We start from the raw sequence: 18,201 nt of genomic DNA on the forward strand, positions 1-18,201 counted from the left end.
ATATTTCGAAAAGTCACAAACGTGTAACGCAACTAACCGCTGACTTTCGCGATCACACAAGTCACACTTCGCAGGCTAAAAATTCCAATTCTTGTTGGTATGAAAGCACTGTGTCTCCTGAGCATTAGAAAATTTATAGACTGATTTGTTACCGCAAAACATAGCCAACATAATTAACTTTATGACTCACAGATAACGAAATTTGTAACGCAACTAACCATGGAATTACCCATATAAGCTGAAGGACATTTATAAGCTTAACAAAAGAAAACTTTACCAACAAATGTGTGTGACTGGAAATATTAATTACTAGAAAAGACTTTCACACTCATTTTACAAACGTATAATTTTGAGGCTTTAGTGATAGGAGCTACCGTTTAGGATTGTTTTTATTGTATGTTTTAACTCATACAACGAAAACAGATCATCAAAGAAAGCCTCCGAATATTTTATACGTTCATGCTAGTAGCAGTGCTATGCTTTCACTTTATTTTCATTTCATTTTACGTTTGATTCGTTGTTACACTGTGAATTTCGACTACAGGAACATTCAAACAATTTTGATCTACTGTTCTGACCACGTAAGAAATCCCATTTTCTTTTGTAAAGGATTACTGTTGTTCCTCCTCGTTTCTCTAATTCTCTAATTTCCTATGTTATGTCAAATGAGAGAAATCAAGAAGAACAGCTTAGACATGAAAGTGTGAATTTTGACGTGTGCAGAACTGTGGATGTAATTATTAAGATCGCACAACAACTGGTTATTTCTAGGTTGAAGGAACTTTATGAAACTGTATGGCAAGGAGATTAAACTAATGATTGCGTTTTAAAGCGTATCACAACTGAGGTAAAAAATAATAATTTCGGCGGAAGTGCACGCACATTTAAATAAATGCGTTTCCTCCGAAAAAAAAGCCTTTTCAAATTACCGACAACTTTACAGGGAGTTTATCGGAAAATTTGTGATTAAATGTCTCATTGCCAACTTCATATTCTATGTAAAAATTTGTTCAAATCATATCTCGGGAATCAAGGCAGGAGCGGTTCATTTTTGAAACGTCAAATAAAAGACCTAATATAGGTTTGTTCCAAATAACTGTAAAGGCGAACTTTGACAACCCGAACCACGACGATTTGATCCATAGACGACATAACCTTTGTTTTTTGCTGAAATTTTGAGGCGCCGTATACTTATAGTGACAGCTTTCAAAAAAATTTACGTATTGAAGCTGCTTCGCGCCTATTTCGGCAGCTCATTTTTCATGAGCAGTTGTTTAGGTTATGTTGTCTATGGATCAAATTTGACAATTGATATGGCCTTGGAACAGACCTATACACTGTATGAAAATAAACTCAAATGAACACTGACATAAATTGAAAAATTGTATTCGCAAAACACGAAGGCTACTCCACAAAGGCTAATTCAGATCATCAGTCAAATCAAGCGCTCTTGTCTGGTTTACTTTACTCTGCCGAGCGGGAATTAATAAAATTCAAAATCTTTTCAATTTAACTTTTTCGGTGAATTAAGTGGCAGCCTCTTTATTTCGAGTTATGGTTACTACACAAGAAAACCAAAGAAAAAATTGATTTCGGCACAGCACTTCTTCTAGCATGAACACTGAATTGACAGGTGTCAAATTTGGAGACTTTAGTGATTAGAGCTACCGCTTCGGATTGTTTGTTTTAACTCATATAACGAACAAGTCATCTAGTTGTACAAAAGAAACTCAGTCTCCGAATATTTTCTATGTTCATGCTGGAAGCAGTGCTGTGCGGCATAGCGACAATTTTTTGGGTGTTTCGGATGTGGTGATTAGTTTCATCTCTAAAAACGTTTTATGATTACGTAAGGGCAATAGAAACCGATCTCCTATCGATCACGAGGACAAGAATAGCAAAAGATGAGTCCTGAGTCCGCGTTACCATGCGTTTCTATGCGTTTTCATGTAAACTTCAAATGCGTTGCGCGACTCGGAAACAATTTTTTTGTCAATTTTGATGTTCTAGAGAATTGTTTAGGATTCGATAAAGAAACGAAATCGACATTCCTCCGAAAGATCTGAACCAATTTTTTTTAACGTGAGTAGGGCATCTCTTTCCCAGCCAAATGTATGATAAATGTAAATAAATAGTGAAACGAGTAAACGCTTCGAAGAGACACTTTCTTTTTAACACAAATGAAGTAATAGATTAAATGATTTTGTTGTGATGAGCTCACATTGTGTAAGTAGACAGACATAAGAGAAATTCGTTGTAATTTAGATTCACCGCAATTTCCGGTCAACAAATCATCAAATATTTATAAATGACGAAATATTCATTCCTGCCGAATATAAATATTTATTTCACCAAAGACAAAACCTCTTGTTACAGAACTCTCAAGAATAAATAAATATTTTAAATTGAATCGCAAATTTAATTAATGAAGCGTTCATCTAGGCCTCGTCGTCGTAAGAATTTACATCTACTATGTAAACAATAACAACAACAACAGTTGTATATGCATCAACAATAAAATTATTGTGTGGAATAATCTACATGGAAGACGCCATTCTGAAAGATAATTTTTGTTTACGTCATCATGCTGACCAAGTCCTAAATGGTTATAAGTGTAACAGTTTCATTGAAACAATTCTCGAAACTATATTGCTCAATAATCGAATTACATTTTAATTTCAATTTTAGATGCAAATGCAAACCATTGATAAAATAAGTGAAGCATAAGAATGGGCTTTGCATGCTTTGCAGGATTGGATCAAAAGTTCTTCATTGCGTCACTGAGTTGTGAAAAGAGTATTTTTCAAAAAAAAGTTCTAGCTTTTGTTGAAATATCCGACCACCTTCGGAACCCTCAGTAGGTAAAGAAAAGGGCGTACGTCGGAAGGTAAAATCATCATTTTCAATAAAGCTACCTCGCCTTCTCCTCCTAATTTCCCTTCTCCATTCCAAAAGCAAAAATAAAAGAGTAAATGAAATAAACAACAAAACTTTGTCAAAGTGTGAGTTTGTATGGATTTACCTTCTAATGTTATGTAAATTGTAGTTTCCACGTCGCTTCCCGTGTGATAGCTTTAGCCGGTGACACAATAACAGCCTCTTTTATTGCTCTTATATATCTCTATACCACTCTTCCCTCATAAAGTTACTTGTAATGATTCGTTGGTCACTTTAAAACAAACTTCGAGGCTATTTATAAAAATCCAACCTTTAACTTGACTTTTTTACGGTGAAAAGTTCATTATTTTAAGAAAAAAATATTTTTAAGAAAACCAGTCAGAGAACAAAAGAATAGAAAATAGCATCAACACTTTATGCTTTATAAATAAGGTTTCAAGAAAAAAGAGCAAAGAAAAATGACTATTTGTTCGATTCAGGTCGCAGTTGCTAATTCTGTATAGGTACCTCGCGTTGTTAAAAATATCTCGAAACTTTTTTTAGCGACAAATTTGTATTTTTAGTCTGAAGAGAGATGTAAGAAATTGTAACAATTGACCATAAATAACTCTGATCTTGATTTTTTCTGAACATTAAATGCATCCATCACACCATTTTGGCTGCGGCCAAAATAAATGGATTTTAAGTATAAATCTGACAAAAATATAATTGTTTAGAAATTTCCAATATGGTCGAAGTTTTGCGACCATTACGGAGCGAATCGCTCGATGTACCCATTTTCTTCCAGAGGAGAACACAACGTTTTTCAAATGTCCGAGGTGTGAGTAACATACCTTCTACACGAAATGGAAACATCAATTCGTTACACTATTTTAAAACAAAGATGACAGTTTGATGGAGATAATTCGTATTTTCTTCACTTTCAAAACTAGGCCCCGCCACTTGGGTGGGTCATTTCCCTTGACTGACTATCAATACTTTCAATAATTGCAGTCCCAGTTTTCTTACCATTTTTAAATAAGCTGGTGTTTTTAAGAACACAAAATTATAGTCAGATGAAAAAGCGCAACAAGAATGGTCTCTTTGCTACATCATTAACTAAGTATCTCTTTTATTTTCACTGGGCGTTTAGAAAACTCAAAATTAATTTAATTTTCTGAGGAGCTGCGTGAATCGAAGGTTCAGCGAGCGATGTCTTACATTTATTAAATATGAGTACTTAAAAACGCTTTTAAAATGGCATATTTCTTGCCTACCTCTTGAATAAATAACAACGTGTGAATTACGGCCCTCGCTTCGCTCTGGCCGCAAAGTTCACACTCGTTCAAATATTCATAAGCCTAAGTATGGAAAATAGGAAATTATAACACGATGTGATCAGGAGAGGCATTTTTGAGTATGTTATACATATACTGAGAAGAATACAAATAAACAATATTTACAACGATTGAATATTGTCTCCTAAAAAGTGCAATGAGGCAATGAGTGGAAGGTCCAGCGAGGTACATTTAACACCTAATATGAGTCTCCTATATAGTCTACTAAAAGCGCTGAAAAGGTGGCGTATTTCCTGCCTACCTCTTGAAAACATATAACTCGTGTGAATTACGGCACTCGCTTCGCTCTGGCCGCAACGTTCACACTCGTTCAAACATTTTAGGAACGAAAAAAATTCTTTTCAGAATACGGATTTCACACAAAAATTGTCGTATATCCCAGATTACTAGTCCAATGTTCGAGTTTAACCACATGAATTACGCTACTGGTCGAAATTGATTTTTGAAGCATCTGAGAATTACTCGAGCTATCGGTTTCTCAAGCAAGCAAGCAAAAACTCTTTTGGGAAGTACTTCTTAATTGTTTCTGGAAATCCGTTGCAAAAATGTCGTGGTATAACAAGTTATGTTTACAATTACTCCAAACTCACTACTCCAATATCATTCTCTGTCAATTAAAACAAAAAATTTGAAAATCGGGTAAAAATTACTCAAGTTATCGCGTGGTAACAAGAAAAAGCGTCTGTGTAGAATTTCTACCATCTCGTTGTTCGAACATTATCCATCTGCAAACTCAGCCTCAAGATTTTCAGTCTTCGTCGATTAAGACAAAATCTTTGAAAATCGGATAAGAATTATGGAAGTTATCGCGGTAACAAGTAAAAAAATCTCTTGAGAATTACTCCCATCTCATTACTCCAACATTGCCCATCTACGAACTTAACCTCATGATTTTCATTCTTCGTCGATTAAAACCAAAATTTTGCAAATCGGTAAAGAATTACTCGAGTTATCGAGTCCACAAGTGTCCGGACGTTTTCTGTATTTAACGTTTTTTGCCAATGTAGAACATTTTCAAAATATCAAAGTGAACTTAGCGTTACGGACATTTAAGGGTATTTTCTTTCTTAAGACCCTGACTTTCAGTCAAGGGAACAAGAGAGTAGAAAATAGACTTTTTCGAACATTTCCTGAACTGTGTCAGACAAAGCGTCAACAAAACATCATTTACTCATGGCCTGTTGAGGGTAGTAAAATAGGGTTAATCACACCGCACACCGATTGCATGAAATGGTTATTAGTTCAAAAAAGTTAGAACTTTCATTTCGAGCCCGAGAAAATTAAATTTCCCCCTCTTTCCCGATGTCAACACAACGTTTTTCAAAGGCTCTCTAGTTTTTGTTGAGGTGAAAAATCTATTTAAATTCATTACATATGCTATGTCTTTCATAAGTCTTATCAACTGAATCCAGTGAATCTAGTTGTATAACAGGAGTTGACAAGACCTTGAATCTTGGTGCATCAACCAACACTTGAGACTTCTGTTCTTGTTTTTCGCTTATATCGTTATTTTACCTCTCAAACAGTTGTCGACTGATTAGATCACATATATCCTCAGCAGACTTTTATAAATATCTCGCACAAGACTTGACAACTTTATTGTTAAAAAAAAGACACTTTCTTTGTTGACCTACTCATCCAATTCATTGGATTATTAAATTCATTTCATTAAACAACTTGTGCGTATGCAACGCGATTCAAATGTTATTGATCTCTTATAATCATGTGGAAAATAAAGTGAAGAAAAACTTTCAATCAAATTGTTCGGAAATAACTTTAATGTCATCCCACATTCTGAACCACCGGTTAGTCATAAGGTTTTATGAGGATTACCTCCACAATTATTCATTGGTTATAAAAGCTCGATAACATGTTACGCTGCATACATAAGTTGTATAATGCATTTGATAATTTTATACAGACAGTCAATTACGAACTCTAATTGCTTCTCACAATAATAGGGAAAGGGCCACGCTAACAATTATTTTGATTCACCAAAGTTTATGCAACTCGTGATCATAATTTTCGTAAACTAACTTTAGATCCTTCTGTTGCATAAAACATTGTTTGAATGTCGGTGCGAAGTATTTTATTGGGCTCACAATTTGTATTATGACACACAGCCTGTGGACTCATGTCATAATTACACATAAAGTACTTCGCACTTGATGTCATAAATAACTATTTCAAGTTTTGATACATCAGACTTAGATTTATTCAGATTCTTACAACAAACAAGCAATTGCTGACGACAATTATTAATAAACAAAACGTATAATAAACCCAAAGAAGTACTAGATTTGGCGTCTAACATAAGCTTCACTTCAAAGAACTAACAAATTGAATCGGTGTATGACAATAGAAAATGTATCTGAACAACGCACTTCAAGCAAAAGTTCTATTTATGACAGCTGTCAAATAGAGTACTTTTTGTATGAAATTTTATCCCCACTCTTTTTACAGTGTAAAATTTTGTATGGAGCACTGTCAAGTTTCAGTATCCTATTTGGAGTACCACTCTTGCTTGAAGTGCGTTGATCTGAACAAAATTATGTTTGAAGCAAGTTTTCTGATTTTAGTTTCGATGGTTTGGTTTGGATTATATAACACGGTGAAAAACAATGGACAGGAAATGTTAACACTGAGTAAGAATTTTTTTCTTTATGTGTTTACAAGAGAAACATGAGGCCAACTGTGATTTCGTCAGCCTCCGAATACTTCCTATGTTGATCCATTCATGCTACGTTGACATTCCCTGTTATCATAATTTCAACACGTTTTTAATAGTGTTCCAAAATTGCACACCCTAGTTTACGTTAAGGACTCATTTTTTCAACTGTCGAAATTCTGGTGTTTCGAAAGTCTGTCCAGTTGTCAGGCTAGTACTTCAGATGGTCTTCAGGAAACGATGTTATTATTCATAGAGTTTCTGAAATTCATTCCTTGCTTGATCAGATGGAAATCTCAACGGGCAAACACTTTTAAGCAATATAAAGGATTAAGAGAGTCATATAATGGTGCAGCTCTAGACTTTCGTTCTCAAGTTTTTAGAATCAGATATAACAATTAACTATCAATCTCGTAGAACTATTAAGGGAAACGATAGAGAAATAATTTCCCACATTTCCCAGATTTTTAGACAACACAACGTACCGGAGACTATTTTTGAGAAAATATTTCCTTTTCACGAATTTTCCTGCATTTTTTCAGAATTTCTTAAAAATATTTTTTGGGAAAATTAAGGAAAATTAAGGAAAATCTAGGAAAATGTGGGATCCATAAATAGTCCCTGCAACGTAGTCCCAACGACCGAAACAAAAATAGTTTTAAATCATTGATTTCTACTTCCATTTTACCTTCTTCTACTTTTCTTTAAAAGGACCGATTACCGGTCAGTCCGGACATTTAATAGCTGGTCTTTTTAATTTTTTTCAAAATTACAAAGAAAAAATCTTAACACAAACCTAGTTAATCCAAATGTCTTCAGTAATCACCAATCAGCACGAAACTCAATGTAATCCTCAGATTTCATATGCACACAATTTCTCTAAATAATCTTTATGGCTGGTCCCACAACTGTATAATCACTTTAACTGAAATGCTGTTTTCACTCAAAAACTCTCAATATAAATGCTCCCAGTTAAGAATCAGTTGAACCGTCTTCACCGAGACTCCGACGTGAATTAAAATGTTTTTCATTCAACTTCGCAATCAACTAGAATGAAATGTTTGTCTCGATGCGCAGGTTGCATTCCAGTCACGTGTTTTCTTAACGTGACCATCTAACTCATTGTAGCAATGATAGCAATGATTATAATCAGACCGTTCTCTTACTCTTTTTTTGAGAAAATGTTCTTATCTTATTATAGGAATTTCCTCCTTTCTCAATCGGTACTCTTCAGTCTATTTAAAGCTTATTGGATGGAATAATACCGATTGAGCATGGAAAATTTGCAGATTGAAGGTGTAACGTGCTAAAAACAATGCGCTGTATTGCGTTCAACACCTGTTATAGTTCTGTTGTTCTCATAAAAACGTTTGAATACAATCTATAATCTCGAGATCGATTTGCTTGATTCTCGAAAACTTTTAGTAAACATTGCGGTATGTTTACATAAGATGAGTCGGTAAGAGGAGAGTTCACACGTGGTTTGTGTTCACTTAATGAAATGTGGGCGTGCAGAATTCGTTTGCCATTGACCTCTGTTTTTGATTCATGTGTAAGCTGAGTGATTAAAACTGCCGGTAATAATTTATCTCGTCCTTTGATTCTCAGATTTACCCTTTACTGCTTCTCGAATCTGAAGCAGTCATTTTTAGTGTAGGTCCAGGTCATTCAAAAAGATCTTGTTCATGCTTGGTCCTAAAAATATGTTGATGTTCTAAAAAGTTTCCAGCCTGTTCTAAGAATACAAAAAATAAAAATTCTTGCTACATGAGTAGTCCAAAGTATTTTCTTCTCCGCACCATTGTTATGTAAAAGAAATAATTTTTATTTTCGTAACCAAGTCGATGGGGGGAGGCGATATTCTTATAGCATTTATTTTTAGTCCTTTTTTTTCGGTAAACAATACAATCGCAAGTTCCTTTCTCAGTTGGTAGCATTTCAGCACGCTGGGTGGTATTGTTTGTTTTCTTCCAACCCAGTTCGTACGAATTGAATTGTAATACAAAAAAAAAATGTCGATTTAAATACACGTGAAAAAGGATATTGCCGTAAATGTTGTTGAAAAGACTTGGAAAAATGTTTGATAATAGGGAAAAGCAATCGACGTTTGTAATTTTGTAATAGAGTTCTCATGCGATTGTATGTTAACAACGGGAATGACAATTTTCTGGATGACTCTAGCCGGATAATATTATTACGCCGTTGTATAACATTGCAAATATGTGTGGTCATGTTTTAAGTAGCTTGAATTTTTCATATAGAAGGAAAAAAGGAAGAAAGGTAAGTAATCCCTGAAGAATCAATGAAAGTGTAAAACAGGTATGGTCTATTGTCCGTCAGGAGGACATACAAATTTGATTTTCGTACTTAAACGCACTCATTTTCATATTATTTTGACATAAAATGTGAGTGCGTTTAAGACGAATTCACCGATTGACCATACCTGTTCTAGACTTTAATTGTGAAGAATGGACTATAATTTCTCTGGTGGCAGCCAATCTATCACAGAAGGCAAGCATATCAGCAGTCTATTGTCAGATCTATAACTTCATTTGATCTAAGTGATTCTTAAGAGATACTTAAGAATTGCTTCGCTATTCCGAAGTTAACATACTTGCTCCCAATCTCTGCCTATTTCAGATATGGACATTTGCTACAGAATATTGATGAAGATATCAAGAATACACGTCAATCAATCTGTAACTCTGAATTCAATGTTCAGAAATGGTCTATAATATCGTTACCAGTTAGAAGTGGTGGTCTTCAATGAAAGTACAGAACAGTTATGGTCAATCGAAAAATTCATCTTAAACGCACTCACAATTTGTGTCAAAATAATATGAAAATGAGTGCGTTTCATGGCGGAAATCAAATTTTTATGTCCTCCGGGCGGGTGATAGACCATACCTGTTTTACACTTTCATTGGTGGCCTTGGCATCAGGAAAGTATCGGACATATGACTACTTACATTCCTTAGTTCAGTTACTTCAGTCGTCACCTCAATGTTGTCATCCTTTGATTCCTTTGATCGTTTTCCTGTGGATAGAACATGCCAAGAGAGCTGGGATAACATAGTAATGTCAGCAAATATTAATTCATTGTCATTCAATTCAGCAACAGAAAAAGCGGGTTTTTTAGCATCAACAGTCCATAAATCAAGCGCCTGGCTAACAGCTTTGCGTTCAAAATTCATTGGAATATTGTCGAACAGTAATACACTCAGAATTTCAATTGCTTTGCGCATTGGATGGAGCTAAGATTTGTAAACATCATAAGTGTAGATTAGATGTGGTGTATCGTCAGTGAGGGCGGTTCTCATGGACTGAGTTATTTATATAGCACTGGCAGACATCCACGTCATGCTGATTTTAATAATATGATTCATAGATCACTTCAGTCTGCAAATATACCATCTATACGAGAACCTCCTGGAATGTTCAGAGACGACAAAAAAAGAGTAGACGGTGTGACTTTGATACCATACCGTAACGGTCAATCAAAGGTTTGGGACGCAATATGCTCAGATATTCTGGCCCATGGTATCTACACTAGTCAAGCAAATCGCCGGGTCGAGTGACACTAAAGGCAGCAAACATTAAATTACACGATGGGGTTGAACGAAACTTAAATAGAGTCGCGATACCACCTCTGATTTTTCTTCATGTGCTGATTGAGGGACTCGAGTACTATAAGGAATCACATTCAGTTCGCGAATCCATCCAGCCGTTTCGGAGAACCAGCACTCACGGCCGTGCAGGACCGATGAGTCAATTTAAATACAGATTGTTATCGCAACGGATAGAGGGACTAATTCTAAGCTGATTTGTGTTAAATCGGCTTCTCTCGACAACCTGACCACGTAGCCACAGCCAGGTAAAGTCGAAATTTCGACATTTTTAAATCGTGATATGTCCAAGATGAAGAGAGTTTGCAACTCTTTGAATGGCGATATTGGTAGAGGATTCCATGCTCTATGAAACGCCGAGAATGGATTTTAAGCAAAGAATGGAAGCAAATAGTCTCCATTGCACCTCAACGTTATAACGCCGCTTGTATAATGGGAGCATTCGAAGGCGATTTGAAAAAGTTAGATGAAATCTATTTTACTCTTCAATTTTGGTTTTGTGTTTATTGTGAGTTTGATTCATTTCGAGCTTACGAAGCTAATTTATCTTTCTCGTGAATCAGGCCAGTTTCCATGGTTCTGGATAAATAGATTAGGGTAACTTTTGTTAAGAATAGAAGCCACTCCATGGGTGGAATTTGTTTCATATTCTGATACAAACTTAGGTTTATGAAAATGAATAAAATCGATAGTTCTTAAGAGAATAAGAGATTCACTATCAAATCTATTACTTCATTATTTTGAACATACTTGACGCTATATAAATCAAATAAGTTAGAGCCTCATTACAGATAATAGCCTAGAGTTAATCGCTGCATTTACCTGTTACGGACTGCTGGGCTCCCGTCATAATTTCGGACTTCTCTAATTAGGACGACAAAAATCCGGAAATATGATAGTATTAACTGGTGAGTCTGTTTCACACTCTGACATAAGGAGGGACAATATCTAACCGGCAACAGGAGTTTTAAAAACGGCAAGGTCATCTGTTTTCGACACCGACGACAGAAATAAGCGAACGGCTTTTGCTACAATATTTTTTATGGCAAAACATGTGCCGTAAATAAAGTCTCCGAACAAAAGGATAGTATACTACATTTGATGGTCGCATGCCGTTTTGAGACATAAATTGTAAATGTTAAAATCTTCATCAAACTAAATGTCATCACGTGTTTCGCTGTATTTTTAAATGCAACAAAAAAAACTTTCTAGAAAGCTGACAAATTCTATTTTGTTAAGTCTGTAATAGATGTTCGGTGCAACTTTTTTTTTTCTATAAGAAGATGTGTCCTTTATGCTTTGTGTTATTGTTTTATTGTATTGTATTAACTCACCCACAAAAAAATATTGTACAAAAGTTCCCAGAGCAAAATGTATCCACATTTTAAAATAAGTTAATCTGAAGAATATAAAAATAAAAAGAAAATGCTAAACAAAGAGAAGGGGCAATATTTTTAGAAAATTGTTTAGTTAAGGATAGAAGCATGTGCGCGATGCTAATTATTTTTAACCGGCATTACTAGAAATATCGCATTTACGTGGGGTGAATAGTATACGTTGCTCAATTGTTTGGAAATATTTTTACGTTTGTTTACTTTCGACGTTTTAAATTAGACCAGAAAGTTCCCAAAAATATTCTCATTAATTTAAGGATGGAAAGTTCTTTTTATTGTGTTGATCGGAAGGATATATTTGTAGTAATTCGTATTGGATTGAGAATCATAGTCTTGCTTGGTGCACACTGTCTTGTATAACCTGACAATTACAATGTGAAATAAAGTGATTGTTAGTCATCTACTCCAGCGAAAACAATTTTTAGCCCCGTACGAAGTACAAAGGGGCTTATAGGATTACGATGCCGTGTGTAATTGATTGAATTCGAAGCAGACGGTAAGGGCAAAGTGTTTGCCTATGTTCATAGATGACGAATCTGCAATAAAAATTTTGTCTGTCCGTCTGTCCGTCTGTCACGTCGATATCTTGAGTAAATCAAATCCGATTTCAAAATAGTGAGGCCAAGTTCGAAGATGGGCATATTCGGGTCGGCCCTTCGTGAGTTAGGGCCACCTAAGTGATTTAAGGTCTTTTGGTGATATTTATGGCAAAATAAACGATGGAAATGTAAATGACACGGCAAATGATAGGTATTGTCAATACCAATCCAGGAAAAAAAAGTTTTTTAAAATCGGGTGAGTGGACCGTGAGTTAGGGCCTTAGAAGTGAAATGCTACTAGGGCCCTATGTGTGTATTTTACATAGAACTCGAGTATTTTTCATTCGTTTTTCGTAATTTTTGTTTGATTTGGAATGCCGAATAGAATGTTGTTGAAAAAAAATTAAATTTGGGTCCTTGGACTAAGGCCACTACTAGGGCCCTATGTGTATTTTACATAGAACTCGAGTAAATTTCATTCGTTTTTCGTAATTTTTGTTTGATTTGGAAAGTAATCGAACACCGAATAGAATGTTGTTGAAAAAAAATTAAATTTGGGTCCTTGGCCTAAGGCCGCTACTAGGGCCCTATGTGTATTTTACATATAACTCGAGTAAATTTCATCCGTTTTTCGTAATTTTTGTTTCATTTGGAAGGTAATCAAAGGCCGAATAGAATTTTGTTGAAAAAAAATTAAATTTGGGTCCTCGGCCTAAGGCCGCTACTAGGGCCCTATGTGTATTTTACATATAACTCGTGTAAATTTCATCCGTTTTTCGTAATTTTTGTTTCATTTGAAAGATAATCGAACACCGAATAGAATGTAGTTGAAAAAATTTTTAAATTTGGGTCCTCGGACTGAGGCCGATACTAGGCCCTTCAAAAAAATAAAATTTTAGGGCGATTTGAAATTTTTGTTTTATTTGAAAGGAACGTCGTACGGGGCTTCGTAATTGCGCTATGCGCAATTTGTAAGATGTACACATTACATAATAATTTTACTTTAACTACATTAACCGTCGCAATAGGCTTACGGTCAAAGTAGGGTGACAGACGCACTAGGGTCACGTACGCAATAGATATACGGGTTTGTACGGGGCTCAGTCGCAGCAAACGCTCCGACTGTTCTGATGGCTCGTTTTCTTGTGTTGTAAAGTGTCTGGATAACTGTTACTGCAATTGGGAACTGAATTATGACTCAAAATAATTTTTTATTGTAAATGACTCAAATTTGAATTTGAATTTGACATGCAAGCGAAAGAAAAATGATTTTAAATCTTCAGTCCAGGAAGTATCGATTCCCATTGCAGAATAGGTGCCTTCAAGGAATTTTTTCCTGTCATCTGTGTGCACCTATAAAAAAAATATTTGGGTATGGTACCCGTGCAGTTCTTTTTACTACACAGCTGAACATTAGTTTTCAGCATATCTGTATATTGTACGTAATTGCTGAATTTTGAACGTAATGACAGTACTATGTACAGCTAAGATGTACTACTGTTCTGTTACGTTAACAAATATACTGCTACATTAACAAATGTACTTGTCCCGAATTTGTACAGCAGAGCAGTACATGATTTGTGACAGATTCAAAGTACCATTCAGATGGACAATGTACACTATAGCTGAATGAATGCCAGTTTGAATGTAGTGGTCGTGAAAACTTCCATAATGTTAAATGAGACTAAACACTGCACGAACTTTCGAGACAATTTAGGAACTATTTGTAATTAGTATTTGTATTTGTATTTGTATTTATTTCGACAAACTAACAGGCCACGTTGCCTAATAACAAGTTCATCTTAAATTAAGTTTATAATAGGATTGGTTACAAAAATCATAATTATTTTCATCGGCTTTTAGGTTATGTTTTTTAATTTCAGCTTTGATAGGATATAGTTATAGGATTATTTTTAGACTTTCAAGTTTTAGTTAGAATAATTCAAAATTAGAATCGGAATAATTTTATAGAATCATAATGTCACAGACAACAACATCACTCGTATTTCATCAAGTCTTCCACCTTTGACAAAATATGAAATTCTTTGTCACTTTTCTGATGATAAACACAAATTTGTCCATCGTATGAATAGGCTGCCGCAATCTTACCATCTTTCTTTAGCTTTTTCGCACGCCGTAACAGGTCCAGATTATGTTTGGTTAAGTTTTCATTGATGAAAATCCGGTCCTCAATACCATATCCAATGTGCGACAATTTCAGGGCATTGGATTTGGTGAATGTGAAATATTTTGCATGGAACAAGCGTCGGCTGCGAGGATTATTGAACTTCACTACAACTGGCATTGATATGACTCCACCATTATCTTGTGTGTTCGACCTTGGTGTTTGTTTCAGCCGCAGAATACTTTGAATTGATCGATCATCTTCAAAATTTATCACTCGACTAATTTTAGTGATCACTGTTTGAAGATTTTCATCATCTGCTAATGGAATCCCCTTGATAATCAAATCCACCGTTTTTTCTCGATTGGCACTGTTGGCTTCAAGGGCATCAATTCGTTTACAAATGTCCGCTAGTTGGTTTTTTGATTCACTTTGCAAAGCCACCATTGACTCCCGAATTTCCAGAATATTGTTGTTGGTTTCAGATATGTTGTCGTCCAGTCTTTGATCCAAATTCGTCATCCTTTCCGTGAATGCATCGAACCGATTTCCCATGGCACGAATTTCTTTTAGTAAATCGTTGTTTGAGACCGGCATTTTTACATTTACTGTTTGCACAGAGTTCGAACACAGAAAGCAGAACAAAAGATCGTTAAAAACAATGGTCTTCACGCGTGGTCTGCCGTATCAAACAGCAAATAATCGATTTTTTCGACACTTTTCTCGAATTTTTTACACTATTAGATTAATTTACTGATTCATACGCACTATAGCAGTTTTCAACACGTTTAATTTGGTAGGATTAAAATAAAAAGAGCATTTTATTGGAGGATAGAAATTTTACGTGTCACTCAGTGTCGGCCATCTTTCGTTCGCATAGAGGGGCATTTGGTGTCTAGCCATCCTAAATTATTATCGAAAATGTTTTGATGGGATTTTTTTGAGTATTATTATTAGTAGTCAAAAAAACACTAATTAGAAATTTTTTAGGTCGCGGATCAACAAGGTTTTTTTAACAAACAAAATTTCGACCGCCAACATAAAATCGGCGGTACAATATAAACAATCCGTTTCTTCGGCGACATTCCATGATTTTCAACAGAGATTGTATATAAAATATAAAATTAATTAAATAACGCGACACTTACGTGGAATCCGAAATATGAACGTTCGCGAGCTTTGTTAACGTAAGTACAAGATGCACTTAATGACGGTTCTTCATTCATGCGTGCATTTGTACATACGAATAAAGAACCGACGTATATGTAGAAGAAGAAGAAGAATCGTTTTTTCGAATCTAGTACCTACGTTAACAAAGTACGCGAAAGTTTAATTTTCGATGATGATTCCACGTAAATGTCGTGTTGTTTAATTAATTTTATATTTTATACACAATCTCCGTTGAAAATAATGGAAGAAATGAAGTGTTTATATTGTACCGCTGATTTTATATTGGCGGGTGAAATTTTGTTTGTTAAAAAAAACCTTGTTGACCTTGAATTGACCTTCTAATTAGTGTTTTTTTGACTACTAATAATACTCAAAATAATCCCATCAAAACATTTTTTATAAAATCCATAGGAAGGCAAATCACTTTTTTTGACGAAATACCCCCCTACTAAATTCAGAAATTCAAGTTTTGAATAATAACGTATTTGAATAATGAAGGCTCAAGAAATTTTTTTAATAAATGACTTGGTAAATGATTTTGTTACACTATAAACCTATTTTTTGACATTCGTATCAATCTTTCTCTTCTGTTCGAAAGTTAGCACTTAAGGAGCACACGTTATTCCACGAATTTTGTCATAAATGTAGCCGGCGAAAGAACTCAGCCTCGATGCTTGTGAGAAAAAGGCACTGATTAAGTAAATCCACGCAATCGATTCTTAACACATTTTCAAACAGTTTGCTCAAAAAAAATGAATAAACAGCTTTTCCTAAGAAAAATTTCTCACTTTTAGTTTTCATTCGCATACAAAATCATGAAATGAAAAAACTGAAGTCTGCAAACAAAGGATAACAAATTTGACGTACACATGTGTAGTACTAGTTGCGTTTTAACCTCTTTTGAGCGAGACAGTAATGACGTATTAGTAAAATTGACTATGTTGCTACCCTTAATTTTAATAAACTTCTGTCAGACTGTTGGGTGTCTAAATAATATGTGACAAAAGCCCATCTGCCGGAAACTTAACTTTTTCTTTCAAAATATTTATTCTTAGAATTATAGAATAGGAGAAGAAGACTTAAGTCTTACAATTTCCTAACAAATAATTTACAGAAAAAAAAACTTCCTTCTTGAACATTTGGAAATTACATTACCACACAACAGTATTAAAATACGAGAACTTTTAAAGTTCAATTTCACAATACTGATCAACTGAACATTAATGTTCAGCAAGACAGTACAGTGGAGACGTACGATGTTATAAGATAGCTTTCCCATAATGTCTTCCCAACACAAGTACTGAGTTGGGACATGGGTAAGGTGGTGGACTGGAGTGTCGGAGGTCCCGAGTTCGAATCGCACGGACGGCAGTTTTTTCTTTTAAATAAGTTGACGTAAATAAACGTACTAAATAGTTTAAAGATGAAAATTTATGAACTCTGAATAATATTTTCTGTACAACTTTTATTTTTCGATGAGACAACCAATGTTCGCCCAACTGTACATTGATACAGCTGTACTGTAAATATTACTATCCCGAATTTGTACAGTACATTCGTACAACGACTACAGCTGAGCTGGACAAAATTTTTATAGGTGTGTCAATTATATATCACTAAATAAAAGTCGTTTAATGTCTTTCTATAGAATGGGACTGTAATTTATGTCAGATTCTTCGGCTCAGTGGAATACTATGATAAAATGATCGATTCTTTCTACTATCATTGTACTCGAATAGGAATGTCTCTACTGACTAGACCTACATGAACTAACTCATGGTCATTGGCTGATAGTCAAAAAAGGTTTTTTTTTCAATTTCTACTTCTTTTCCTTGTGGTGGTGCAGGTGAATTTTCACTCCGTTGAAATATGTGTCTCGCTATCTTCTTAGTCATCAGAAATTCTGAAAGGAGTTAGAGACAACTGGGCCGCACATGTGTCCATTATGGAGTTCAAATTCGCGCGAGAAATGGGCATTTTCATGAAAAGTAAGCGACATTTTTAATACCTTTTAGTAAAATCAACAAAGACCTTGGTTTAATGGTTTAAGTGATTGTTGAACCAGGTGAGCTGAGTGTAGGTGTAAGCCATCATATTCGACAACATGAGTGTGCAGTGAGCTTAACAATTGAACTTTCGAATAATTGTTTAACACTCAAACACGACGGTTTTTGTAAAAAAAAAGTTTCTGGTCTGAGTGGGCTTGACAATGGGCTCGGAGAGATTTTATTCTTGCACATCAAGTTGTGTATGGGCTTTCTTCCTACGATGGACAAACTTTGGGCTTTTCCTTCGGTGTAGCGCTTTCAATTGAATTGATGGAATGGGTAGTGCTGAATATGGTAGTTGGTATATTGGAAAAATATTTCGCTGCGCTTTAACATGATTAATGTGAATAAATCAGTGATTAATTGATTAACCACCATATTTCACGATTGTAGTCA

General features: G+C 35.0%; 1 protein-coding gene across 1 annotated transcript in view; it reads right to left on the reverse strand.

Annotated features, from left to right (window-relative positions):
- Positions 1-7,901, reverse strand: part of LOC119072913 (protein timeless) — a 36,234-nt gene extending 28,333 nt beyond the window's left edge. Inside the window, exon 1 of the mRNA XM_037178232.1 lies at positions 7,700-7,901. The gene's annotated coding sequence lies outside the window, so the exon portion shown is untranslated. The remainder of the gene's footprint in view (positions 1-7,699) is intronic.
- Between the last annotated feature and the right edge of the window lie 10,300 nt (positions 7,902-18,201).

Source organism: Bradysia coprophila (assembly GCF_014529535.1).
Source record: "Bradysia coprophila strain Holo2 chromosome IV unlocalized genomic scaffold, BU_Bcop_v1 contig_84, whole genome shotgun sequence".
Classification (NCBI taxonomy): Eukaryota; Metazoa; Arthropoda; class Insecta; order Diptera; family Sciaridae; genus Bradysia; species Bradysia coprophila.